The 27,336-nt window shown below is 50.6% G+C and overlaps 1 protein-coding gene across 1 annotated transcript in view; it reads right to left on the bottom strand.

The window, feature by feature from the left end:
* Positions 1-27,336, bottom strand: part of LOC142302450 (uncharacterized) — a 106,894-nt gene that overhangs the window by 13,190 nt on the left and 66,368 nt on the right. The gene's annotated exons all lie outside the window — the stretch shown is intronic.

Genomic DNA, 27,336 nt, shown 5'->3' with positions numbered 1-27,336 from the left:
AGACCGATATACATGGACATCTGAATGAGCACTTATTCTGCATTTTAAATAGTAATTGACCTCATGGGGCAAATTCACAAGACAGGGGTTTTTTATCTTGTATACAAAAAAGACAATTGTTCATCAGTGTGTTGGGTCTAATTTTTAGCAGAATTTGGTCTGTTTTTACCATAGGTATATGATACATATTTGTATGAGAACAAAGAACTGATGAAGGTTTCTTCTAGCATTAGTAAAAAGCAGAAGTAGAACACACACAGATACAACAAAGGCGACATTCGTGTGCTGTAGTTTTTTTTATTTGCAAACTCAAACTCTTAAATGGTTATGTTTAATCCAAACATCGTTTCAAAATTGTCTCCATTTTTTGGGGTGCACTGATGGTCTGCAGAAATAAATGGGCACGTGAAAAGGCCCACAGACTATAATAGGCATGTGTTCTATGCATAAAACAAAACAGGAATATATGTATAGGTTTAATTGTAAGTTGTACTAGTTGTGCCCAAATAGATGTTGCCGTGTATTTTAACCTGTTGCCTCACTGGTTTTTCATGTTCTGATGGACAAACCAGTCTGTATTAAACCTCATTCACACATTCTTGCTGCGCGAACGTGTTGTATCCATTTTCTTTCACAAATACAACATGTGCCCATTATAATATCTGGTTCTATCCATATGAATATCCTCTAACTGTTGAACTACAGTGCTTTGAAAAAGTATTCATACCCTTTCGATTTGACCCCACCGACATCGCACCTGCGATGTCGTAGTGTGCAAAGTGCCCCATATTGCCTGTGCTACAATAGAATAGTTGAAATCCACTGGCGGACATACTGCCAATGCAGCCAGTGCAGCTGCACTGGGGCCCTTAAGGAGGAGGGCCCAAACAACTGTTTAAAATTCAGTCCATCAGTAGCTGCAGAGAGGAGAAGCAGAGGCCGTTCTGGCATAATTTGCAGATATAGGAGGCCGCTCTGCTGCACTTTGCAGATGACGCTGTGATGGCCTTGCTGCTCCTGTTACTTCTGAAGCTGCTGCTGGCAGGTCTGTGCAGGAGACGTAGACACTGTGGGAGGGAGCGGCACACTTACAGAGTGCAGGGCCTGCAACGGGGCTGGGGAAGCTCTATCTACCTGGACAACAGCCTCTATGGCTGCTACGGGAAAGTGTGTGTGGGGGGGTTGTACTGCTGTCATTGTGAGCTGCAGGGGAACTGAATGGCAAAAAACTGGTACCGGGAAAAAAACGTGGACAAATCTGCGCTGCTGTAGACAAAATGATCCAAGTCGTAGATTGTTAAATAGTGGTTTAATGCTACGTGTTTTGAAATGACACCCCACTTCTTCCTCAGGACAAGCCACCAAACAGGTAGAATTAAACCACCTTTTACCAAGCTATAACTTGGATACTTTTGTCTGGAGCAGTGCAGATTTATTCACGTTTCTTTCCTAATTCCAGTTTATTGCCTTTAGCCTTATGGCTTGTGGACCGTGCAGCAGCTGTTTATGTGTCTAATACTGATTGTGGGTCACACCACCTGACAAAGAAAGTGACTAGCACTTGCTTAATATTTGGGTAAGACCCTTATCTTAAAGGTAATATGGCAGTAAATTAATAGAGGGTATTAAAAATGAATAAGACTTATAGAGTAAATACAATATACAAAAACACAGGTAATGAGATTAAACAATCTAATATATAAAGTTCAGTGTATGTATGTATATGTGTATGTCCGCTAAAGGAATTTGCACAGTCGCATTTACAATCATGAAATTTTGCACAGTCGCCCCATGTGACCAAGGGAATGTCATAGACTGTTTTGATGGGAAAATTTAACTTCGGGCTTTATACTTACTCTTCAAAATCCTGTCTCCATTAAACTGAATAGAGGTGGGAGCTGCAAGCTATTAATAGCAACTGTCAGTGGTTGCTATAGGAACAAAATAAACTGTTAGTATAAGAAGCTTATGTGATGTGTGAGGTAATATGATGTCGGTGGTGAGATGGATAGCGAGAGACAGACAGAGAGACAGACAGAGAGACAGACAGAGATACAGACAGAGATACAGACAGATACAAAATGGATACAGCCGCACACTAAATGCCATCAATGTATAAGGGAACTCTGGTACTGCATTACTGCTATATGAAAAAATGAGATTTTTAGTGTATGAATTGGTCAATGCATGTAAGCCCGGAAACCAAACGGCAAGGTAAATCTCAATATTCCGGGTCCCTAACTAAAATGCCACTATCTAGGTTAAAAACATCCATGCCTGGGCAGCTAGACTAAAAATCTAACTTGAAATGCCACTATCTGGACTAACCTCCATGTCTGGGCAGCTAGGACTGCTGGTATAGGGATTGTGAACACAGCCTGGTTTATAGGGCGGAGTGCTCAGTCAGAAAAAAACTCACTGCAAATATTTCAAAAGACTGACCTGCACATCCTACAAGTGTGTATAGGTGCCAGCTGAAAAAACCAAGCAAATACAAAATGGATACAGCAGCACACTAAATGCCATCAATATATAAGGGAACTCTGGTACTGTGAAGTGATGAGCCAGGGGGGTCTCCAGCCTTGTAGTCGTGGCCTTTGTAGGTTCAAGACTCTCCCCTGACTCCATCACTACTTCCAGGTCGGGAGATGACTCGGTGGGGCAGAGTGTGGTGGTGCAACGATCATCCGGCGCATAAACACGCTTCAGGCAGGGTTCAATGCAAATAAACGACATGTTTTATTTTCACACTTCTTCTCCAGAAAACAAACAGTGCAGTTATGGATACCGGGTACACTTGCTTGACCTGGGGGACAACCTGCCCTGACGCACCCTCCAGTGGGGATGTGACCGGTTACTCCACTTCGCCGGGCTCCCACTAACAGCTTCCCACAGACCGGACCCACACCGGCTGCTTCACTCGCTGAGGTTTCGTCTCCTCCTGTCTTCTCCGGCGACCCCTATCAATTCAGCTCCCACACTCTGCCCCCTTGTTGTTCACTTGCTCCTCCCGGACCCAACTGCCACTTTCCACCACACACACACTTTTTATCTTCCCCTGGTTTCTGCCGGCTCCTCCTCGTTCCCTGTGGTGACAGCTGTCCCACCCGGCCACTAGGGGGTGCCCTAACACAATACAATATCAGTAAAACACTTTTATTAAAACAACATTAACATCTCCGGTCGACTAGGTTTCCTTTGTAGGGGTCTGCCCACCCACTACACACCTCCCCTCTTAAAACCCGAGCCTCCCGGCAAGGCTCTTTCTAAAAATCACGGTTATAAAACTAGACAAACATGTTACAGTAAACTGTGCACCTGTCCATAATAGGGTACTCAAATAAAAGACCCCAGTCCAGCGCCCGGAGGCTTGGCAGCGCTCCCGGTCTTTGAAGTGCCCGGAGGCTTGGCAGCGCTCCCGGTCTTTGAAGTGCCCGGAGGCTTGGCAGCGCTCCCGGTCTTTGGTGCGCCCGGAGGCCAACGTGGCACTCCCGGTCTTGGTCGTTTAAACAAGAGGACCACAACATTCAAACAAAACTTCTTCCTTTCGGCAACGCGGAGGAGCCCCTGGCTCAGTCCAGCCGCAGACTCCCTCCGGTCTTAACACAACTTCTGCCGGTCAAACAACAACACCGGTCTTCATACGAGCCGATCAGGGCGCTTTACGCCGGAGGCCAGGCCCGCCTCCATTCGGCCCTCTGTGCCTGGATGTAGTCGGACAGGGGCTGCCCGGGCTGTCGACGTAACCTTCGAAAAGGTTCAGGAGCAACGGCGGCCTCGGATGTCGTGATCTCTTCATTCCCCGGCGGGGGTGATGGGGTCGCACCCCGGGGTGGCTGAGGCACGTCCAGAACAATCACCGGGTGGTTGGTTATGCTCTGGTTGACCGCCAGCACCGCCGGGGTCTCCCTTTCCGGGCCAGGAGCCAGTCCGGGCATCATCTCCGGAGCCACCGCTAAGGTACGTCGGGGGTGAGCGGCTTCAGCCAGCACCGGTTTTGACTGGGCCCGCCGCCGGCTTTGATGTTCCTCCCACTCCAGCTCCTGCTGCCATTGAGCGGCTTCTCGTGGGGTCGGCATTCTGGTCACGCCGACCGCGAAGAGGCCGCGGCTTCCCGCCTCCAGTAGGAACTCGACTTTTTCGCCCGGATAGAGTGTGTGCAGGCGCTGCGGCAAACCTTCCACATCCAGATGTACCCTGTTGTAAAAGTAGTCGTCTCCGGTTGTCTCTTCCCGGATAAAGCCGTAGCCTTCCTGCTGGTTAAACTTCACCACTATACCAGTGGTGAACTGTAGCGCCAGCTCTTCGCCGCGGGGACCGGCCATCATCTCCCGGGCGACGGTCTCAGCTATCAGCCGCTCCTGGACGGGGTCTGGTACCGGGGACGGATGGTGCTGCGGCCGCGGCGACGGGCAGGGGTCAGTGGAGATGCTGGAGAAGGTGGAGGCGGGCCTATTTTTCCCGCTCTTGAGCAGACTCCACCCCCAGTCTCGCACATAATCTTGACCCCTCCGCGGCGGTTCTTCTTTTTCTTCAACACACCGCCCACTTCATATGTCTTTCTTTGCGCCCTGGGACTGGCCCCTCCCCTCTTTGGGCGGAGTACTCCGAACTTCTTTTTCGGCACCGGCCAGCCCCAGGCTCTTCTTTTGGCGCCAACTTTTCACGCGCTTTCTTCATCTTTCCAGACGACGGCCATCTTGCCGCCATCTTGTGCCCGGTCCAACGCTGCAGGCACTTCTTTTTCTTCCCACCATGGGACTGGAAATCTTCTCTCATAGTCCGGATTCTGTGCCCTGGGCACCACTTGATCTCCGGCTTCTTGGGTCCCTGGCAGGGAATTCGTATCCTGCCGACTACGCCACATGAAGTGATGAGCCAGGGGGGTCTCCAGCCTTGTAGTCGTGGCCTTTGTAGGTTCAAGACTCTCCCCTGACTCCATCACTACTTCCAGGTCGGGAAATGACTCGGTGGGGCAGAGTGTGGTGGTGCAACGATCATCCGGCGCATAAACACGCTTCAGGCAGGGTTCAATGCAAATAAACGACATGTTTTATTTTCACACTTCTTCTCCAGAAAACAAACAGTGCAGTTATGGATACCGGGTACACTTGCTTGAGCTGGGGGACAACCTGCCCTGACGCACCCTCCAGTGGGGATGTGACCGGTTACTCCACTTCGCCGGGCTCCCACTAACAGCTACCCACAGACCGGACCCACACCGGCTGCTTCACTCGCTGAGGTTTCGTCTCCTCCTGTCTTCTCCGGCGTCCCCTATCAATTCAGCTCCCACACTCTGCCCCCTTGTTGTTCACTTGCTCCTCCCGGACCCAACTGCCACTTTCCACCACACACACACTTTTTATCTTCCACTGGTTTCTGCCGGCTCCTCCTCGTTCCCTGTGGCGACAGCCGTCCCACCCGGCCACTAGGGGGTGCCCTAACACAATACAATATCAGTAAAACACTTTTATTAAAACAACATTAACATCTCCGGTCGACTAGGTTTCCTTTGTAGGGGTCTGCCCACCCACTACAACTGCATTACTGCTATATGAAAAAATGAGATTTTTAGTTTATGAATTGGCCAATGCATGTAAGCCCGGAAACCAAACGGCAAGGTAAATCTCAATATTCCGGGTCCCTAACTAAAATGCCACTATCTAGGTTAAAAACATCCATGCCTGGGCAGCTAGACTAAAAATCTAACTTGAAATGCCATTATCTGGACTAACCTCCATGTCTGGGCAGCTAGGACTCCTGGTATAAGGATTGTGAACACAGCCTGGTTTATAGGGCGGAGTGCTCAGTCAGAAAAAAACTCACTGCAAATATTTCAAAAGACTGACCTGCACATCCTACAAGTGTATATATGTCACGCTCCCCGGGTCCCCTGCTCTGCTCCCCGGCTCACCTGCCACGCTCCCCGGCTTCCCTGCGTCGCTCCCCGGTTCCTCTGTCCGGCGTCCGGCGCTCCCCGGTCTCCAGCCTCCATTGCCTGCGGTTCCCAGGCGTCCTGGTCCCCGCTCCCGGCACCCGTCGGCTACTCAGCCCCAGCCCGGCTCTCCTGCTTCCTCCTCACCGCTCCCTGCCCTGGCTTCTGGCACCCGGGCCTCGCGCATGCGCGTTAGGGCGCGCGCGCGGTCATTGACCCTTTCTTAAAGGGCCAGCGTCCACTGACAGGAAATTGAGCACACAGGTACAGGGTATAAAAGGGGTTAGTGTCCAAGTGGGCGGGGCCTGTTCTTCGTGTTTCCCAAGCTAGGAGTCAGGTCTCCTTGTGTTCCTGTGATATACTCACCTCTCTCTCTTCTAGAGCCGATCCTGCCTCGCCATCCGGTCCTGCCGAATCCCGAACCCCGAACGCTGACTATCTGCCATCCTGACAGTCCGTTCCATCTCTGATCCCTGTGGTGACCCATCCTCTCGCTCCATCGGTTCCGGACTCCGCCTGACAACATCTCGGCTTCCGAACCTGAGCTCCGTCACCCGGACTACCATCAGTGACTCCGTGGTCCCAGGGACTTCTCCATTCTACTCTTGTGCACGGTCTGTCCTGCTACCCGTAGTGCTCCAGCTACCGGACCCCTTACCTTCATCAAGGAGTTCGGCCCAGTGGATCCACCTCCTGGGTCTGCCCGTCCACCTGGCCCTAACAGTAAGAACAGGCCATGGATCCCGCCGAAGCACTAGCGGCCTTGCAGGAAGAACTCACACACCAGCGTGAGACTCAGACCCGCATGCTGAACTTTATGTCTTCTGTGGACGCCCGCCTGAACACGCTCCAAGCGTCGGTTACATCTTCAGCATCTCGGGCTTCCACTAGACAATCCACGGCTCCAGCTCCCGTGGCAGCCTCCTCGGATGCTTCTAGGCTTCGTTTGGCCTCACCACCCCGGTACGCCGGAGATCCCAAGACCTGCAGGTGATTCATAAACCAATGCTCCCTCCATTTCACGCAGCTGCCGCATTTGTTTGCCTCCGACCAAGCCAAGGTCGCCTTCATGATGTCCCATCTAGAGGGTGAGGCATTGGCGTGGATGAACCCCTTGTGGGAGAAGGAGGACCCTGTGACCACGAACATCCAGGAGTTCCTGCAGGCATTTCGTGGCACCTTTGACGAGCCCGGACGCGCCTCCGCGTCTGCCTCATCTCTTCTCCGGTTACGTCAGGGGACTCTGACGGTGGGTCAATATGCTATCCGTTTTCGCACCTTGGCTTCGGAACTCGGGTGGAACAACGAGGCTCTAACCGCCGCCTTCTGGGAAGGACTCTCGGGTCGAATTAAAGATGAGCTGGCTGGTCGTGAAGTACCGTCCACCCTGGATGCCCTGATTACCCTAGCGACTCGAGTGGACATTCGCTTTCAGGAGCGATCCAAAGAGGTGTCCCGTGAGAGACGTCCGGTACGGCATTCCTCTCCTCCGCAGAAGCCCGCCGTACTTCAGTCAACGGCATCTGGTGTCTCCGTCCACGAGCCCATGCAGATCGACCGTGTGCGGCAGTCTGAACAACGCCGAGCAGAGTGGCTCGCCAAGGGCCTCTGCTTCTACTGCGGAGAGGGCACACACCTTCTACGCTCCTGTCCAGAGAGGCCGGGAAACTCCAAAGCCTATGGTTGGTAGGAGAGGCCACCCTAGGTGCTGGGACTCTCTCAGACCCGGTTACGTGGACTGTTCAAGTGACAACGGGAGAGACGCGGTTCACGGCCGAGGCGTACCTCGATTCTGGGGCAGCAGGCAATTTCATCCAGCAGGCCACGGTGGACAAGTACCAGGTGCCTGTTACTCCACTCGACAAACCCCTCGTGATTGCCTCTGTGGATGGGAGACCCCTCTCTGACACCATCTCGTGGATCACCAGGCCGATCGAACTGCGTATCGGTGCCCTGCACACCGAGAACATCGCTCTCTACGTCCTCCCACACATGTCCCATCAAATCCTGCTGGGACTCCCCTGGTTAAGGACACACGAACCGTCAGTCAGCTGGGGCACTGGTGAAATCACCCGATGGGGCTCTTCTTGCCATGAGAACTGTCTGAAGACCATACAACCCATCCGACGACCTCCGGTTCCAGAGTCCCTACCGGGACTGCCCTCGGCCTATTGGTCCTTCGCGGACGTCTTTGACAAAAAGGAATCAGAGGTACTTCCGCCACATCGTCCTTACGATTGTGCCATCGACCTGCTCCCGGGAACTACACCACCTCGAGGACGGATATATCCGCTGTCTCCTGCCGAAACAAGGGCCATGTCTACTTACATCACAGAGAGCCTGGCAAGGGGATTCATTCGGAGATCCTCCTCTCCTGCTGGAGCAGGCTTCTTCTTCGTTAAGAAGAAAGAAGGTGACCTATGCCCATGCATAGACTACCGGGGATTGAACCAAATCACCGTGAAAAACAAGTACCCCCTGCCGCTCATCCCCGAATTGTTTGATCAGCTTAGAGGAGCTCGTGTGTTCACCAAGTTGGATCTTCGGGGCGCCTACAACCTGGTCCGCATCCGCTCTGGAGACGAATGGAAGACCGCGTTCAATACGCGCGATGGGCACTATGAATACTGTGTGATGCCCTTCGGCCTGTGTAACGCACCAGCAGTCTTTCAGGAATTGGTGAACGACGTGTTCCGAGACCTTCTCTACGTCTGTGTGGTGGTGTATCTTGATGACATCCTGGTCTTTTCTCCGGACCTCCAGACCCACAGAGAGAACGTGCAGCTGGTACTACGACGACTGAGGGAGAATCGTCTGTACGCCAAGTACGAGAAGTGTGTCTTCGAGCAGTCTTCTCTTCCCTTCCTGGGTTACGTCATCTCCGATACCAGACTGCAGATGGATCCGAAGAAGGTCTCTTCCATTCTCAACTGGCCTCCTCCTTCTGGACTAAAGGCAATCCAACGCTTTCTGGGATTCGCCAACTATTACCGCCAGTTTATTCCTCACTTCTCGGCTCTGACTGCTCCTCTTTCCGCCTTGACCAAGAAGGGGGCTAATCCAAAGGACTGGTCACCTGCGGCCGACGCCGCGTTTGACTCCCTGAAGCGGGCATTTGCCTCCTCTCCTGTGCTCCACCGTCCGGAGTTAAACCGACAGTTCACCTTGGAGGTGGATGCCTCCTCCTCGGGAGCCGGAGCAGTGCTCATGCAGAAGTCCTCCTCCGGGAAGATGGTGACTTGCGGTTTCTTCTCCAAGAGCTTCTCAGCGCCTGAACGCAACTACACCATCGGTGACCGAGAGCTATTGGCAGTCAAACTGGCTCTGGAGGAATGGCGCTACCTTCTGGAAGGAGCAGTGTACCCCGTTATTATTTTCACGGACCACAAGAACCTGGAATACCTGCGGTCTGCTCAGCGACTGAACCCACGGCAAGCCAGGTGGTCCTTGTTCTTTGCCAGATTCGATTTCCAGCTCCATTTCCGACCCGCGGACAAGAATGTACGCGCAGATGCCTTGTCCAGGTCATTCATGCCCATGGAGCAGGAGGAGGAGACATCCCAGCCCATCATCTGTCCTAGTAAAATCATTCCGGTGACTGCTGTCACCCTGGCCCAGATACCGCCCGGGAAGACCTATGTCTCTGAGACTGACAGGCAAAAAGTGTTACACTGGGGCCATGCCTCGAAAATAGCCGGTCATGCGGGTCAGAAGAGAACATGGCGTACGATTGTACGTCATTACTGGTGGCCATCCCTTCGGACGGATGTCGCTTCTTTTGTCTCAGCCTGCTCCTCTTGTGCCAGGAACAAGACGCCCAAACACCTGCCATATGGCCGTCTTCTGCCTCTGCCTATACCCTCAGTTCCGTGGCAACACATTGCGATGGACTTTATTACGGACTTGCCACTGTCCTCCGGACACACAGTCATATGGGTCGTGGTGGATCGGTTCTCTAAAATGGCTCATTTCGTCCCTATGGCTGGACTGCCCTCTGCCCAGGAACTCGCTGACGCCTATATACAACACATCTTCCGCTTGCATGGCTTTCCATCACACATTGTGTCCGACAGAGGAACTCAGTTCACCTCCCGCTTCTGGAGGGCTCTCTGCAAACATCTGGGAGTGACTCTGGACTTTTCTTCAGCCTACCATCCTCAGTCGAACGGCCAAGTGGAACGGGTCAATCAGATCTTGACCTCCTTCTTACGTCACTACGTCAACGCCCATCATGACGACTGGTCCACGCTTCTTCCTTGGGCTGAATTCTCCCATAACCACCACGTCAGTGAGTCCTCCTCCAGCTCTCCCTTCCATGTCGTTTACGGACTTCAGCCTTCCGTCCCATTGCCTGTATCCTCTTCCTCGGATGTCCCTGCTGCTGATGCTGTAGCCCGTGACTTTGCAACGATTTGGGACTCTGTCAAGGCGTCCCTTGGACGTGCTTCCCTGCGGATGAAGAGACACGCAGACAAGAGGCGTCTGGACCCTCCGTGTTTCTCTCCAGGAGATCTCGTCTGGCTTGCTTCCAAGTACGTCCGATTGAAGCTACCATCCTACAAGCTGGGACCTCGCTACATCGGGCCGTTTAAAGTCCTCAGCAAGATCAATGAGGTCTCCTACAAGCTGCAGCTCCCGGCCACGATGAGGATACCCAACTCCTTCCACGTCTCCCTGCTCAAGCCGGTTGTCCTTGGTCCCTTCTCCGCTGCTGCCAGTTCGGATCCTCCTATTGCCGATGACGACATCTATGCGGTAAGGGATATCGTGGCCATGAAAACCGTACGGGGCCGACAGTTCTTCCTGGTGGACTGGGCAGGGTTTGGTCCTGAGGATAGGTCCTGGGAACCCCGGGAGAATGTGGGTACGCCTCTGATCCGTGCCTTCCTGTCCCGGTTGCGGGGAGGGGGGTGTGGGGGGGGTACTGTCACGCTCCCCGGGTCCCCTGCTCTGCTCCCCGGCTCACCTGCCACGCTCCCCGGCTTCCCTGCGTTGCTCCCCGGTTCCTCTGTCCGGCGTCCGCCGCTCCCCGGTCTCCAGCCTCCATTGCCTGCGGTTCCCAGGCGTCCTGGTCCCCGCTCCCGGCGCCCGTCGGCTACTCAGCCCCAGCCCGGCTCTCCTGCTTCCTCCTCACCGCTCCCTGCCCTGGCTTCTGGCACCCGGGCCTCGCGCATGCGCGTTAGGGCGCGCGCGCGGTCATTGACTCTTTCTTAAAGGGCCAGCATCCAGTGACAGGAAATTGAGCACACAGGTACAGGGTATAAAAGGGGTTAGTGTCCAAGTGGGCGGGGCCTGTTCTTCGTGTTTCCCAAGCTAGGAGTCAGGTCTCCTTGTGTTCCTGTGATATACTCACCTCTCTCTCTTCTAGAGCCGATCCTGCCTCGCCATCCGGTCCTGCCGAATCCCGAACCCCGAACGCTGACTATCTGCCATCCTGACAGTCCATTCCATCTCTGATCCCTGTGGTGACCCGTCCTCTCGCTCCATCGGTTCCGGACTCCGCCTGACAACATCTCGGCTTCCGAACCTGAGCTCCGTCACCCGGACTACCATCAGTGACTCCGTGGTCCCAGGGACTTCTCCATTCTACTCTTGTGCACGGTCTGTCCTGCTACCCATAGTGCTCCAGCTACCGGACCCCTTACCTTCATCAAGGAGTTCGGCCCAGTGGATCCACCTCCTGGGTCTGCCCGTCCACCTGGCCCTAACAATATAGGTGCCAGCTGAAAAAACCTAGCAAATACAAAATGGATACAGCCGCAAACTAAATGCCATCAATGTATAAGGGAACTCTGGTACTGCATTACTGCTATATGAAAAAATGAGATTTTTAGTTTATGAATTGGCCAATGCATGTAAGCCCGGAAACCAAACTGCAAGGTAAATCTCAATATTCCGGGTCCCTAACTAAAATGCCACTATCTAGGTTAAAAACATCCATGCCTGGGCAGCTAGACTAAACATCTAACTTGAAATGCCACTATCTGGACTAACCTCCATGTCTGGGCAGCTAGGAATCCTGGTATAAGGATTGGACGCACATCATGATGCTCGTAGCGCCTGATACCGGCAGTCTGTTACCAGCTGTTACAGATTCCACATACTATATGAAGGCACACACTACATCCCCATTATGCCTCCTGACGAAACCGGAAGCAGTGAAACGCGCGTCGAGGTGGGAGCGGCTGTCTGAGCGGGTGCCGATCGCTATACACATGACTACAGGTAATTTACTATAAAGTTCCTGGTTCATAGTGCTGACATGTTAATTTAGTGTGGGAGCGACTGCTGCATGGGAGCATACTGCCTTATTGCATATGTAGAGGTGCTGGTATTTTCCAACACTCTGCTGGCAACTGCATCCCAGCAACATTCATATCTCGCATTTAGGACCATAGTCCATACGCTATATGAACTAGACACATGTATAAATCATACTTATTTATATCAGCCCGGCTATAGGTAATCTACTATAAAGTCTCTGGTTCATAGTGTTGGCATAGTATGAGATAATTAAGTGTGGGAGTGACTGCTGCATGGGAATATACTGTCCTTATAATAATTAGAGGTGTTGGTATTTTCCAACACTCTGTTGGCAACTGCACCCTAGCAGCATTCATATCTCTCACTTGTAACCATAGTCTATATGCTATATGAACTAGACATATATATAAATCATATTTATGTACATTAGCCGGAATATATGTAATTGCGGATCATACTTGTCTCAGACAGCTACTCTAAGTAGTGCGATTTTCCCCCTATTCCTCATCTGTGTTGCATATATTTAAAGTATTCTTTAACACTTTGTATGTGTTTTTTATAACACTTAATAAACTTGGCATGATTAAATTAATATCTGCTTTGTGTACCTGTAATTGTTGTCTATAAGACAGAGAGATAGAAACAGACAGACAGAGACATAGACACAGACAGACAAAGAAAGGCACAGACAGAGAGAAAGACAGACAGCGACACACAGACATGACCACTGAGGAAGGATTCTCCGGTCGTGATGGTTTACCATATCCCCCCAACTTAACCTAATAAATAACACACCGACTGCATGCGACTTTGGTTAAACAAATTGGCCACAGCAGCCTTTATTACCTATTAACATTCTAACACCAGGGGGCGCCGTCCAACGGGCGACCCCAAACAAATAATAATAGGTAACACATAAATAATACACTGTACAAGTACCCTATGTAGGCCCGGTCCAGAAACCCTTTCCTACACCAAATCCCTGGCCGCAACACTCCGACCCAGAGATGAGGTATTAATCACCCCATGGATTAATACCCCCCAAACTTTGCAGAACCCCGTGCCTGCAATTTACCGGAACCCAGAGACACCATACCAAGACAGTGCCTCTCGGTCCAGCCACCAATGCCTTACAACCGCCTGTGGACCAGACCTACCCCCGCCACAGGACAGGACACGTGACACCTTACGTGGCCTGGACCCGCCACACATCCAAGGCTTGCTCCACACCCTCACGCAAACCCAAGGCCCATAGATCTGAACCAATGTCATTAAGGTGAACCCCATCACCCCTCCTAAATTGCCACTTCGGCGACTCCAGATCTACATGCCGTACCACAACACCGCCGTTTCTTCTCACAAAACGAGCAATCACCCTGTTCACTTGAGCCCGGGCGCGATTCAGCTTCTCAACCGACCGCGCCCCCCTCCACACCAATCTGGCCACAATATCTGACCACACCACTATCAAACCCGGATACTTAGTCCATAAACGTAATAAATCAATCTTAATGTCCCTGATCAAGTCCCGGGACGCCCGCGCACCCAAGTCATTCCCCCCCACGTGTAAAACTAACATGTTCGGAGGTCTATCTACCCTACAATAATACTCAAACTCCGGCACGACCCGGCTCCATTCCATGCCCCGCACGCCGATCCACTTGACCGACGCCACCGATCTGTCCAGGCCCAGCTGCCGACCATTCGGGCGAGCGTCGGCCCGACGAGCCCCCCAGAACACGAAAGAGTGCCCTAGAATCCAGATCAGGCAACTTCCTACAAGAAAGGAAACAATTTTAATAAACAAAATATCACCACTCCCCATTACACGCAAAGGAACAATCAACCTACGGCAAACCAACCGACTCAAACACATCCCTCAACGAGACAACAACTGTGGGCGCACATAACCCTTAAAACGAGAGGACTCCCAACGACCAATCCGTCTCACCATGTCATCTCCAAGGCCCCAACGCGAAGCCTCCGTAGCCGCCCCGATCCTGAAGGAATGGGACCCAAAATCCTCCGGGCACTCCCCCGCCCAGCGCAAACAACTTCGCAACACTGCCACAAACTGGTAACGAGACAACCACCTACCATCCTCGTGCCGTAACAGCGGGCCCGGAAGACCGCCCCGCAAACTGCAAAACTTGCTCACCACCTGCACCGGGCACAACTCCTCCCCCGGCACCGCATACAGCACAACCAACCTGCCTCGACCAATCTGGTCCGTTTTTGACCACCGAAGCCGACACTCCACTCTCCGTCCCACTACTGCCACGTCCTCAGACAGCAAACCACCCCCTTTTACCCTGGACGGGCTTACCAATTCCCCGATTCTAAAAGCCCCAAAAAAGGCTAACACAAAAGCAGTTCCAAAAAGCACCCTCTCATACCCTGAGACACAGATTACCCTCAAACCATCCACCAACCGCTGTAACAACTCAAATGAAATGGGCCGCCTAGTGTCCCGTTCCTTCACCCCTTTTCGAAAACCTTTCAAGGCCTGCCGCACCCGAAAATCCCGCGACACGTCTCGCTCGCCCCTGACCTTCAACCAAAAGGCAACAGCCGCCACCCTAAGGGCTACCGCCGATGCCGATCTCCCGGCCCTAAAATCCTCACTCACCAACGCCAGTAGTGCCAATAAATAATCCGCTCGCCCATTACCAAACATCTCACCTAACACTACCTGCCACTCAACCCACACTTTAGCATAACGGCACCAAGTCACCTCAGTCACCGAATTCTGAATCAAACCCATAATCACTGCCTCACCAGGCTCCACAAGTCCTCTGGACACACCGCTCCGATCTCGTCCGCCCCCGGCATCAACTCCCGAAACCTGCGAAACTGAAAACGAGATAAAGCGTCAGCCACCCCGTTGTCAACCCCCGGTACATGTTTTGCCACCACATGAATGTTCCACAGTAAGCATTTTAGCACCAAATGCCGCAGATACACCACCCCAGGCCCAGACTTTGCTGACAAGCTGTTAATTGCATGCACGACCGCCTGATTGTCGCAGTGAAAACACACTTTCCGTCCAGAAAATTGTGATCCCCCACAACTCCACCACCACCACGATTGGGAATAACTCCAGTAGAGCCAGATTTTTAACCAGGCCACCCTGCCGCCATTCCTCAGGCCACCTCCAGACACACCAGTGCCCTTGAAAAATTGCGCCGAAACCCGCCGACCCGGCCGCATCCGTATACAGTTCCAGCGCACCGTTGAAGACGAAGAAGACATCCCAAACCACCAAATCTTCCTTGATCTCCCGCATAACCCGCACAAAGTGCCCTGGGGAACGTACACCTGCTGTAGCAGTAGCCAAGCTCCTGGCGAACACACGCCCCATTGGCATAATCCTGCACGCAAAATTCAGCTTCCCAAGCAACGACTGCACCACCTTAAGCCGCACTTTCTTTGCCGCCAGCATTGCTGCTACTGCGCTCCGCAAATCCGCAATTTTTTCTTCCGGCAACCTACACTCCATCGCCAAAGAGTCAATTTCAATCCCCAGGAATCGCATAACCGGCGCCGGCCCCTCAGTTTTTTTCCCGCGCCAGAGGTATCCCAAAACGATCCGCCACCTTCTGCAAGGTAAACAACAAACCAGCGCAAACCATGGAACCCGCCGACCCAACACAAAGAAAGTCATCCAAGTAATGGATAATAGAGGACAAGCCGGACACGTCCCGCACCACCCACTCGACAAAGGAACTAAACGCCTCAAAATACGAACAAGAAATTGAACAACCCATAGGCAAACAACGATCAACATAAAACTTCCCACCCCACCAGCAACCCAGAAGATGCTGGCTCTCCGGATGCACCGGCAACAAACGAAACGCCGATTCCACATCCGCCTTTGCCATCAACGCACCACACCCCGCCGCCCGCACCAAGTCTAGCGCCTTGTCAAACGAGACGTAATACACTGCCGACAATGCCGGCTCAATGCCGTCATTCACAGACGACCCTTCCGGAAATGAAAGATGGTGAATGAGCCGAAATTTGTTCGGCTCCTTCTTTGGCACCACCCCCAATGGAGATACCACCAGATTACTGCACGGCGGGCTCACAAATGGGCCCCCCATCCTACCCAGCTCAACCTCTTTCCCCAATTTCTCACCCACCACCTCAGGGTGGTCCCTCGCCGACCGCAAATTACGACACACCGGAGGCAGTGCCTCAACCGCTGACAGAATCTGAAAACCATACAAAAAACCACCACGCAAAAGTGACGCCGCTGCCCCGTCCGGATACCTATTTAAAAACGGCGCCATCGCCTCTATTTTCACTGGCGTCCTCCCTTTTACCAGATCCGTCCCCGGCCTTGCCCCTCCCTTTTTTAAAACACTTGGACAAACTATGTCCCCCCCCGCAGCCGGAGCACTCATGCTTAAACCTACACGCTGCACCAAATTTGCACTGGCCTTCATTAAATTGCCAGCACAATCCCTTTTTCTGTGTACCCGAGGGCCCGGTTCCCGTTCCCCCGACAGCGCCACGAAAGGGCTGACTCGGGGCCGCCATTAGACGCATCCACAAGGAAATATCCTTGTGGTCCCACCGCATATTGGGCCGCAACGCCTTCCTCTGCCTAAACTGCTCGTCATACCGCAGCCACGCCAAACCCCAGTACGTGCGATACGCCTCTCCAATAGCATCCAAATAGCCGAAAAGGGCCGAGCAGTGCTTCGACTCCTTTTCCCCTATCACGCTAGCCAAAATTGCAAATGCCTGCAACCAATTAGAAAAGGAACGAGGAATGAGCCTATAACGGCGCTTTTCTTCCTCCTCCTTTTCTTTCTTGGAATCGCTCGGCCTGACCTTGTCCAGGTTAAATTTTTCCAGGGGTAGCAGGGAAAATATCTCCACATACTCCCCTTTCCAAATTTTGTCCCTCACTTCTTTTTTGAGGTGCGCCCCCAGTGACCCCTCAAAGCACACATACACCTCGCTCTTAGCCCTGTCATCCAGCCGCACCACCTCATCCTCCTTTTCCTTCTCTACCACTTTCTCACCTACAGACTCAACTACTCTGCTAACCGCCGCTGCCCCCACCGGCGCCGCCTCGCTGCCGACCGCCGCCGCGCTATCCGCCGCCGACCCCGTCCAGGCCGCCGCAGCCGCTGGTGCTCGCGCTAATCCCTGCAGCAGCCCCAACAACTGACTAAGCAAAGCTGACCCCTCCGGCGCTGCCGTGCCCGCAGCCGCCTCCCCAACACCAGCGCCCCGCAATCAATGCCGAATCCACGGCCAGCTCATCCGACCGTGACGTAGAGATCGAAAACGGTTCCGCGACGTCAGCCGCCAGCTGCTCCTCTGATTCGTCACTCGACCGGATGGCTCCCTCTTCCTCCTCACTGTAGTCGCCCCCTACCGGTCCCGCTCCAGAGGACGCAGCCGATGCGTCCCCTCCACCACGGCCACCCTCCTGGGCTGCCGCGTGGGCACTGGTGGTTGACATTCGTCGCTTGCTGTGCGGCGACAGCCCACGAGACCGTCCTGTCCCCTGGACCGCCGCTGACCGAGGCCTCTTCCTGGAGAAGCCCCTCCCCGGACTCAGGGGGCTCCCCACCGTCGTTCCTCGCCCTCCAGGGCCTCCGACCGGAACCTCCCGCTGGGTCCTCCCCCGCCCGGGGGAGACCGCAGCCGCCGGGCGCAGTGCAGCTGATCTGAGGGACCTGGCAGTCACCGCCGGGCTCCCGCCGTCCCCCCTACTCTCCCCAGCCTCGCAGGTATCCGGGTGGCGCCTGCCCAGACCGGTCCCCCTGCTGGCTGCCTGCGCCCGGCTCCCCCACGGTCCTTGGGGGGTACTGCCGGCCTCATTCCTCTGCCGGGCACGGTCCTGTGTGGTTGCTGCCGCCGGGACGTGCCCCACCGCCGGGGGCCTGGCGTCCAGAGCGGGCCCCAGGCTGGACACGCCTCCTCCCCGGGCCTCCGTCCCACGCTGGGCACGCCCCCGATCCCGGGCTGCCGCCGGCCTGGAAAATTGAGCCCGAGGCCTGGAACCGGAAGTAGGCCCCACGCCGGGCCCGCCTCCATCCAGGCCGCCGCTGGCCTCACATCGTCGCCGGGCTCGCTCCCGGCCGGGAGACGCCGCAGGGGTTCAGACTCCAGCCCGAGGCCGGAGACCGGAAGAAGGCCCCGGGCTGGCCACGCCCCCTTCTCGGCCGCCGCGGCCTCGCCGGAGATTCCTCCCGGCGGCCGGGGCAGACGCAGGGAGCTGCCGCTGCCCGCCCCGCCGCGGAGAGTCCCGAGGGGGGCTCTCGCTGTACCTCCTTGCCCCCCCTGCACCTGGGGAATATCGGATGGGGCGCCTGGAACGCCGCCTGCGTCTAGGGGGGGAGCAAGGGGCAGGTGCCGACGGGGAAGCCCAGGCAGCCCTGACGTGGGACTGCACTGCCTGAGCCCCGTGCACCGCCATCGCCGCTCTGAGGAGCCTATCGAGCTCCTGGAGGTCCGCCAATCTGGGTGCTGGGTCTGAATCCTTCGCCGTCCGGAATCACAAGGGAAGGTAAGACCCCTCCCCTATAGCTTATATACTCCACCCAACCCCTCCCCTATAGGGACCCTTTTCCACCAATCCCCTACGATGTCCCATAATCCCCTTATTTCACTTTATTAACCCCCTCACTCCCTCCCTTCCCTTTGGTCATGTCGCCCCTCCCGCCTATGGGGTCCATGGCTTTCTGAGACTGGGAGAGAGACAGAGAGACAGTTACTATCCCGGGCAACGCCCGGGTACTACAACTAGTATAAAAATATAATACAATAAGAAACACAATATAATACACCCTCTGTTAACTTACTGCCACATTACCTTTAAGGTGAGGCTTACAGCCAGGTATTGTGTGTTTTGGGATCATATTATTTATCTGCGGACACTGCCTTGTTTATGTACTTATTGTGCATTCTATTATCAGTGCTCTGATGATTCATTGGGGATAAGTACAGGATTATTATGTCCATACCTCTATTGCATCCATTTTTTTTTCTCTTGTCAATCATGTTTTCAACCTTTGTTTTTGTTAGCCTTATATGTTTTGTATCAATAAAAGCCAAGTTTATATATAAATATATATGTCCCCTCCTGGTTTATATCCCCAAACTGCGGCACTCCTGGTATACATGTCCTCCTCTTGGGATATATCTCCCCTTCCTGGTATATATATACCAGGATAGGAACATATGTCCCCATCCTGAGCCCCTCCTATTATACATGTCCTCCTTCTGGTATATATGTCCCCTTCCTGGTATATATGTTCCCATCCTAAGCCCTCCTAGTATGCATGTCCCCTCCCTGGTATATATGTCCCATTCCTGGGCTCCTCCTGGTAAATATGTCCCCATTCTGGTTTATTTGTCTCTTTCCTGGTATATATATTTCCTCCTACTTTTATATATGTCCCCTTCTTGGACCCCTCCTGGTATATATTTTCACCTCCTGGTTTATATGTCCCCGTCCTGGTATATATGCCTCCTATCCTGGGCTCCTCCTGGTATATATGTCCACATATGTAAAGTAATGTGGCAGGCCAAATTTGGCCCAAAGGCCTTGAATTTGACACCTCTGGCCTAGGCTATAAGAAGATTGCCAACACCATGAAATTGAGCTGCAACACAGTGGTCAAGATGATACAATGGTTTGTCAAGACAGGTTCCACTCAAAACAGGCCTCACAATGGTTGACCAATGAAGTTGAGTGCATGTGCTTAACGTCATATTTAGAAGTTGTCTATTCAAAATAGACCTATGTGTAATGCCAATATTGCTGCAGAGGTTGAAGGGGTGGAGGTCAATCTGTCAGTGCTCAGACCATACACCAAATTAGTCTGCATGGCTATTGACCAAGAAGGAAGCCTCTTCAAAATATGATGCATAAGAAAGGCAACAAAAAGTTTGCTGATGACAAGCAGACTGAGGACATGGATTATTGAAACAATGTCCTGTGGATTAATGAGACCAAGATAAACTTATTTGGTTCAGATGGTGACAGCAACCAGGTGAGGAGTACAAGTGTGTCTTGCCTAAAGTCAAGCGAGTGTCAGGGTTTAGGGCTGCATGAGTGCTTCCAGCTGTGGGAAGCTAAAGTTCTTTGAGGGAACCATGAATGCCAACAAGCACTGTGACATACTAAAGCAGAGTAGGATCCCCTCCCATCGGAAACTGGGCCGCAGGGCAGTATTCCTGCATGATAACGAACCAAAGCACACCTCCAATACAACCACTGCAGTGCTAAAGAAACTGAGTTTAAAGGTGCTGGACGGGCCAAGCATGTCTCCAGACCTAAACCCTATTTAGCATCTGTGGGCCATCTTCAAGCGCAAGATGGAGAAGTGCAAAGTATTCTACATCCACCAGCTCCGCGATATCGCCATGTAGGAGTTAAAGAGGATTCCAGTGGCTTCTGTGAAGCTCTAGTGAAATCCATGCCCAAGAGAGTTAATGCAGTGCTTGAAAATAATGGTGTCCACCCAAAATATTGACACTTTGGGCACAATTTGGCCATTTTCACTTTTGTTGACAGCGGTTTAAACATTAATGGCTGTGTGTTAAGTTATTTAAACTGTTATACAAACTGGACACTATAATAAAAGAGAAAAAGAAATGTGCCAAGCAAGGGGGAGATCACCCAAAAAGATAAAATATTATTATATAATATCAACAAACAATGAGACAAGAAAACAATTAAAATAACTTAAAAAGCTGTAAGGCTACAAATGCATCCAAAAAAGCACTCATGATAAAGTTAAGATGTATTAATCCCATAAAACACAGCCAAAATAAACAACACAGGGTCAGAATACCATGATCAAGTCACAATACTGAATCAGTCCTGCTGGTGAGGGATTGAGTAAATGTGCACATGTTCTGCTTCCCACACGCATGAAAGATGGATGCAGGGAAAGAAACAGTTTCTGGCACCCCCAAATATACATGCAATAATGTGTCGCCCGAGGGACCAGGGGGTACTCAGATCCGGGCCACGGGGTCACTTCTGTGGGTATCACGGTGGCGTGACCCGGTCTGTGATCCCAGGCTCCACAGTAAAAGGGGATTTGGTAAGGGAGATTGTCCGTGACGCCACCCACGGTTGTGGTGATTGTAGGAACACCACCGCTGCTCTGTATGGGGATCCCGGGAGCGGTGACAGGGAGCAGCAAAGTTGTTAGTTCTCCCCTCCGTGGGTATGGGGTTGGTTGTCCCGGGGCCCGATGATGGGGTAGGGATGGATGGCAGGCCGGGTGCGGGGCCTGGCGAGGTGCAGGGTCACAAGGGCAGCGCTGTGCCGCACGGCAAGGTGGTACTCACTCAGCCAGAAATCAGGACACAGTTCTTGGTAAACAAACGGCTGGATGGACGGGTCCCACAGACGCTGCGGTGTTTTCCCCTGACCCAGTTTGGTGGTGTAAGTCCTTTCCTGCACCCTCCGTACACTCCTCCTGCGCTCCGGCTTCCAGCTGGCTCCCCGATTCAGTACCGGTGGGCCACCGCCCAGCCCCGGCTACCTACGGTTCCACCAGCTGTCTCCCCAGCTCCCTGCAGACGGCCACTACCGTCTGCCGGACTCTCTGTACGAGGCCCTAGGCTCCAACCTAGGCCCCTGGCTATGTCTGCCTCTCTGCAGACCTTCTCTCTTCCTCTGCCTGAACTTGACTGGGCTTGTTTCCTGCCTCAGGCCAGCCAAACCCATGGGTGGGCGTCTCCATCTCCTGACTCCGCCCACCTGGTGTGTCAGTCTGAGCCCGAGGCAGAAAGCAGGTCACTTTGGGGATGTCTGCTGTGAACTGCTGGGGGTGGGTGTGTGTGTGTGTGTGTTGTGATCTGTGGCCCCTGGCTTGTCCAGGGCGCCACAATAATAATACGCAGTTGTGAGCATTAAACACAATGAAAAAATAAGCAAGACAAGAAAGATGGCTTTTTAAGGGATTTTAAATATTTTATTGGCTCATAGGTTTCATAGTTTTTAAGGTTGAAGGGAGACTCTAAGTCTATCTAGTTCAACCCGTAGCCTAACATGTTGATCCAGAGGAAGGCAAAAAAACCCCAATGTGTCAAATAAGCTCCAATGGGGAAAAAAATTCCTTCCTGACTCCACATACGGCAATCAGACTAGATCCCTGGATCAACACCCTGTCATAAAATCTAATATACATAACTGGTAATATTATATTTTTCAAGAAATGCGTTCAGGCTCTGCTTAAATTTTACTAGTGAATCCCTCATTACAACATCATACGGCAGAGAGCTCCATAGTCTCACTGCTCGTACAGTAAAGAATCCTCATCTGTGATTATGATTAAACATTCTTTCCTCAAGACGTAGCGGATGCCCCCGTGTTCCAGTCGCAGGCCTAGGTGTAAAGAGATCTTTGGAAAGGTCTCTGTACTGTCCCCTCATATATTTATACATTGTGATTAGATCCCCCTAAGCCTTTGTTTTTCCTAACTAACTAACCCCAAGTTTAATAACCTGTCTTGGTATTGCAGCCCCCCCATTCCTCTAATAATCTAGGTTGCTCTTCTATCTACCTGTAAGATTATGCTATTTATAACCTTCTATACTTTTGCTAACAAGAAATGCATCCATTCCTCTCTTAAATTCATTCAGTGAGTTGGCCATCACCACTTCCTCAGGAAGAGAGTTCCAGAGCCTCACTGCTCTTACCGTGAAGAACCCTCTTCTATGCTGATGTAGGAATTTTCTTTCCTCCAATGGAAAAGAATGCCCCCTTGTTCTTGTCATAGTCCTTGGTACAAACAGATCATGGGAGAGATCTCTATATGGCCCTCTGATATATTTGTACATATTTATTAGGTCTCCCCTAAGTCTTCTCTTTTCTAGAGTAAATAGACCTAATTTTGATAACCTTTCCGTGTATTGTAATGCACCCATTCCATTTATTATTTTAGTAGCCCGCCTCTGAACCCTTTCAAGTTCAGTAATGTCTTTCTTCAGCACCGGCGCCCAAAATTGCACACAATACTCCAAGTGTGGTCTGACTAGTGATTTGTACAGAGGGAGAATGATGTTTTCATCTCGTGCCCCCAGACCTCTTCTAATGCATCCCATCACCCTATTTGCTTTGGTGGCTGCTGCCTGACACTGGGCACTCCAATTTAGATTCTTATTCACTAAGATGCCTAAGTCTTTTTCCATGTCTGATTTCCCCAGCAGTTTCCCATTTAGTAAGTAATCGTAGCATCTGTTTCTCCTTCCCATGTGCATAACCTTACACTTATCTGTGTTAAACCTCATTTGCCATTTTTCAGCCCAATTCTCCAATTTACTCAAATCCATCTGTAGTTGCAAACTGTCCTCCTTTGTGTTAACTACCTTACATAGTTTTGTATCATCTGCAAATACTGATATTTTACTCTGTAAACCATCCACCAGATCATTAATAAATATATTAAATAGTAGGGGGCCCAATACAGACCCTTGTGGCACCCCACTAGTAACCCTGGCCCAATCTGAGTATGCACCATTAATAACCACTCTTTGTTTTCTACCACTAAGCCAGCTACCTACCCATCTACACACATTTTCCCCGAGCCCAAGCTTTCTCATTTTACTTAGCAGTCTTTTATGTGGGACAGTGTCAAATGCTTTACCGAAGTCGAGATAAATGACATCCAATGATTCTCCTCGGTCCATGTGAGAGCTTACATCCTCATAGAAGCTGATCAGGTTAGTTTGACAGGAGCGATCCTTCATAAATCCATGTTGATATGGAGTTAAACAGTTATTAACATTGAGACATTCCATAATAGTATCCCTTAAAAACGCTTCAAACATTTTACCCACAACAGATGTTAAGCTTACCGGCCTATAGTTTCCAGGTTCCCTTTTGCACCCTTTTTTGAATATTGGTACCACATTTGCGAACGTGTGTTTCCCAGGTTTTGTGAGGTGTATCCCTTCTCTTGCGAGAAGTCCATCGTAGAGGTAATTCACTCCATGGTCCAAGAATCCAAATCCTTGCTGCCTGCACCACCGTCGTAGCCAGTTGTTCAAATCTAGGATCCTATTCCATCTTCTGACACCATGGCCATCGACTCGGAGGATTGATGAGAAAACAACCTGTACGTTCCGTTCCTTAATTCTCTTCCCCAGAATTTCAAAGTCTTCACAAATAGTTGGTAGATCATTTCTTGCCGTGTCGTTTGTTCCTACATGTATCAATAGGAACGGGTATTCGTCCTTGGATCCGAGGATAGTTGGTATCCTGTTGGCCACATCCTTGATTTTTGCTCCCGGGAGGCAGCATACTTCTCGTGCGGTTATGTCCGGCCTGCAGATAGTTGCCTCCGTGCCTCTTAGTAGTGAGTCGCCCATAACTACCACTCTTCTTTTCTTTCTGGACGCACTGCTTGTTGCTCCTGAGTGTTTTTGAGTGTCTTTTGTTTCTGCTTTTGTTGACAAAGTAACTTCTTTTGATGATACTGTGTCTTCTCCTGTAGAGACGGTATCATCCTGAGCTGTGCCATTGTCCTTCTCCAGCATGAGGGCTTCATATTGGTTGCTAAGCTGTGTGGGTGGTGCCGACCATTTGATCCGCTGGCTTCTTTTGGTCACATGTGTCCACTTTTCAGCCTCTGTATGTGTTCTGAAGCTTTTCTCACTTTCCATATCCTGAATTGTTCCTTCTGCCTCGTCCAAGAAGTCCTCATGTTCTTTAATTAGCTTCAAAGTTGCTATTCTTTCTTCCAGTCCCTGCACCTTTTCCTCTAAGAGGGCAACAAGTTTGCACTTTTGACAGGTGAAGTTGGATTTTTTGTGCGGCAAATCCGTAAACATGTAGCATGTGTTGCAGGTGACCATGTGGATTTTCTTCTCTTCCATAATGCTGATGTAGCGTATGACAGGCGAATGTCCTCAAACAGCGAGACCCGGCAAGTCCCAGCAATCGATCAGCTTACGGCGACTCTTCTCTTCTTAAACAGCTACAGTTATCACCACTATGAGATTGCGTTAAAACTATGCCACACTTATCTTCAGTCGCCTCCCTTTACTTCAGTACCTCGCACTCTCAGTACCTCGCTTGCTTTGGCTGGTTTATATAGTTCTACAAGGACTACTAGAAGCTGCTAGAAGCTTCTAGAAACAGGTGTGGCTAATACTACTGATTAAATCACTAGACACACTTTTTTTTTTTTTGCTTTTTCACAGTACCCCAGACAAACACAGACAACAATTCCCTAATGAAATTAAACAACTACAGTTATCACCACTATGAGATTGTGTTAAAACTATGCCACACTTATCTTCAGTCGCCTCCCTTTACTTCAGTACCTCGCACTCTCAGTACCTCGCTTGCTTTGGCTGGTTTATATAGTTCTACAAGGACTACTAGAAGCTGCTAGAAGCTTCTAGAAACAGGTGTGGCTAATACTACTGATTAAATCACTAGACACACTTTTTTTTTTTTTTTTGCTTTTTCACAGTACCCCAGACAAACACAGACAACAATTCCCTAATGAAATTAAACAGCTACAGTTATCACCACTATGAGATTGTGTTAAAACTATGCCACACTTATCTTCAGTCGCCTCCCTTTACTTCAGTACCTCGCACTCTCAGTACCTCGCTTGCTTTGGCTGGTTTATATAGTTCTACAAGGACTACTAGAAGCTGCTAGAAGCTTCTAGAAACAGGTGTGGCTAATACTACTGATTAAATCACTAGACACACTTTTTTTTTTTTTTTTTTGCTTTTTCACAGTACCCCAGACAAACACAGACAACAATTCCCTAATGAAATTAAACAGCTACAGTTATCACCACTATGAGATTGTGTTAAAACTATGCCACACTTATCTTCAGTCGCCTCCCTTTACTTCAGTACCTCGCACTCTCCTTGTTGTATATATGTATACATACAACAATAAATCCCCACAGAGCGCTGTATGCAGATAAATAAAAAAAAGTCAAGTCCCTAAGAATATAATGTGTGTTGTGTAAAAATAAAGAAACAATAAAAGAAATCAGTTGGGTATCACTGCAATCAGTTAGACCCATACAATAAAACTACAGTATATCGTTATTTTTGCACACAGAGAAAGGAATAGAAAAATGCAAAAATCATTGATAGAACAGTAGATTTTTGTTGATTCCTATAAAAGATTTTAAAAATATGAACCTCCCAAAAAGTTCACATTACAACCTTTTGCCCCAATGAAAATAAAACAATTTAAAATTAATAAAAAATACACATATTTGGTATCGCTATTCAGAAATGTCCAATCTATCAAAATATAAAATAAATTAATCTGATCAGTAAACAGCGTAACCCCCCCCCCAAAAAAAAACAAAAAAAAAAACACAAGAATTATGCTTTTTGGGCACTAAAATGTAATAAGAGGTGATCAAAACATTGTATCTAACCCAAGATTGTATCTGTAAAAAGTCAGCTCAGGTTGCAAAAAATAAGTCACACACATCCAGAGATCTCGAAAAAATAAAATTGTAATTCAGCCACACTGGAGGGTTTTTGAGCATGAACCATCTTTTTAAGGTCATGCCGCAGCATCTCAATCAGATTAAGGTTAGGACTTTGATTACGCCACTCCAAATTCAGTTCAAATTTGTTTTTCTTAAGCCATTTATAGGTGGACTTGCTGGTGTGTTTTTGACCATTGTCTTGCTGCTTAATCCAAGTGCGCTTCAGCTTGAGGTCACAAACAGATGGCCGAACTTTCTCCTTCAGGATTTTTGGTAAACAGCAGAATTCATGGTTCCATTTACCACAACATAACACTACAACCACCATATTTTACTGTTGGTATGATGTTCCTTTTCTGATATGCTGTATTACTTCTATGCCAGATGTAATGGGACATACACCTTCAAAATAGTTCAACTTTTGTCACATCAGTCCACAGAGTATTCTACCAAAAGTCTTTTGCATCATCAAGATGTTTTTTTGGCTAAACTGTGGCAAGCATTTATGTTCTTTTTGCTCAGCAGTGGTCTTCAAATTGGAACTCTGCCATGCAGGCCATATTTGCCCAGTCTCCTTCTTATCATGGAGTCATGAGCACTGACCTTAACTGAGGCAAGGGAGGCCTGCAGTTCTTTGGATGTTGTTGTGGGGTCTTTTGTGACCTCTTTAAGTCATTA

This window comes from Anomaloglossus baeobatrachus, chromosome 4 (assembly GCF_048569485.1).
Source record: "Anomaloglossus baeobatrachus isolate aAnoBae1 chromosome 4, aAnoBae1.hap1, whole genome shotgun sequence".
In the NCBI taxonomy this organism is placed as follows: Eukaryota; Metazoa; Chordata; class Amphibia; order Anura; family Aromobatidae; genus Anomaloglossus; species Anomaloglossus baeobatrachus.
Note: the sequence above shows the minus strand (reverse complement) of the source record. Positions and strands in the feature narration are given on the sequence as shown.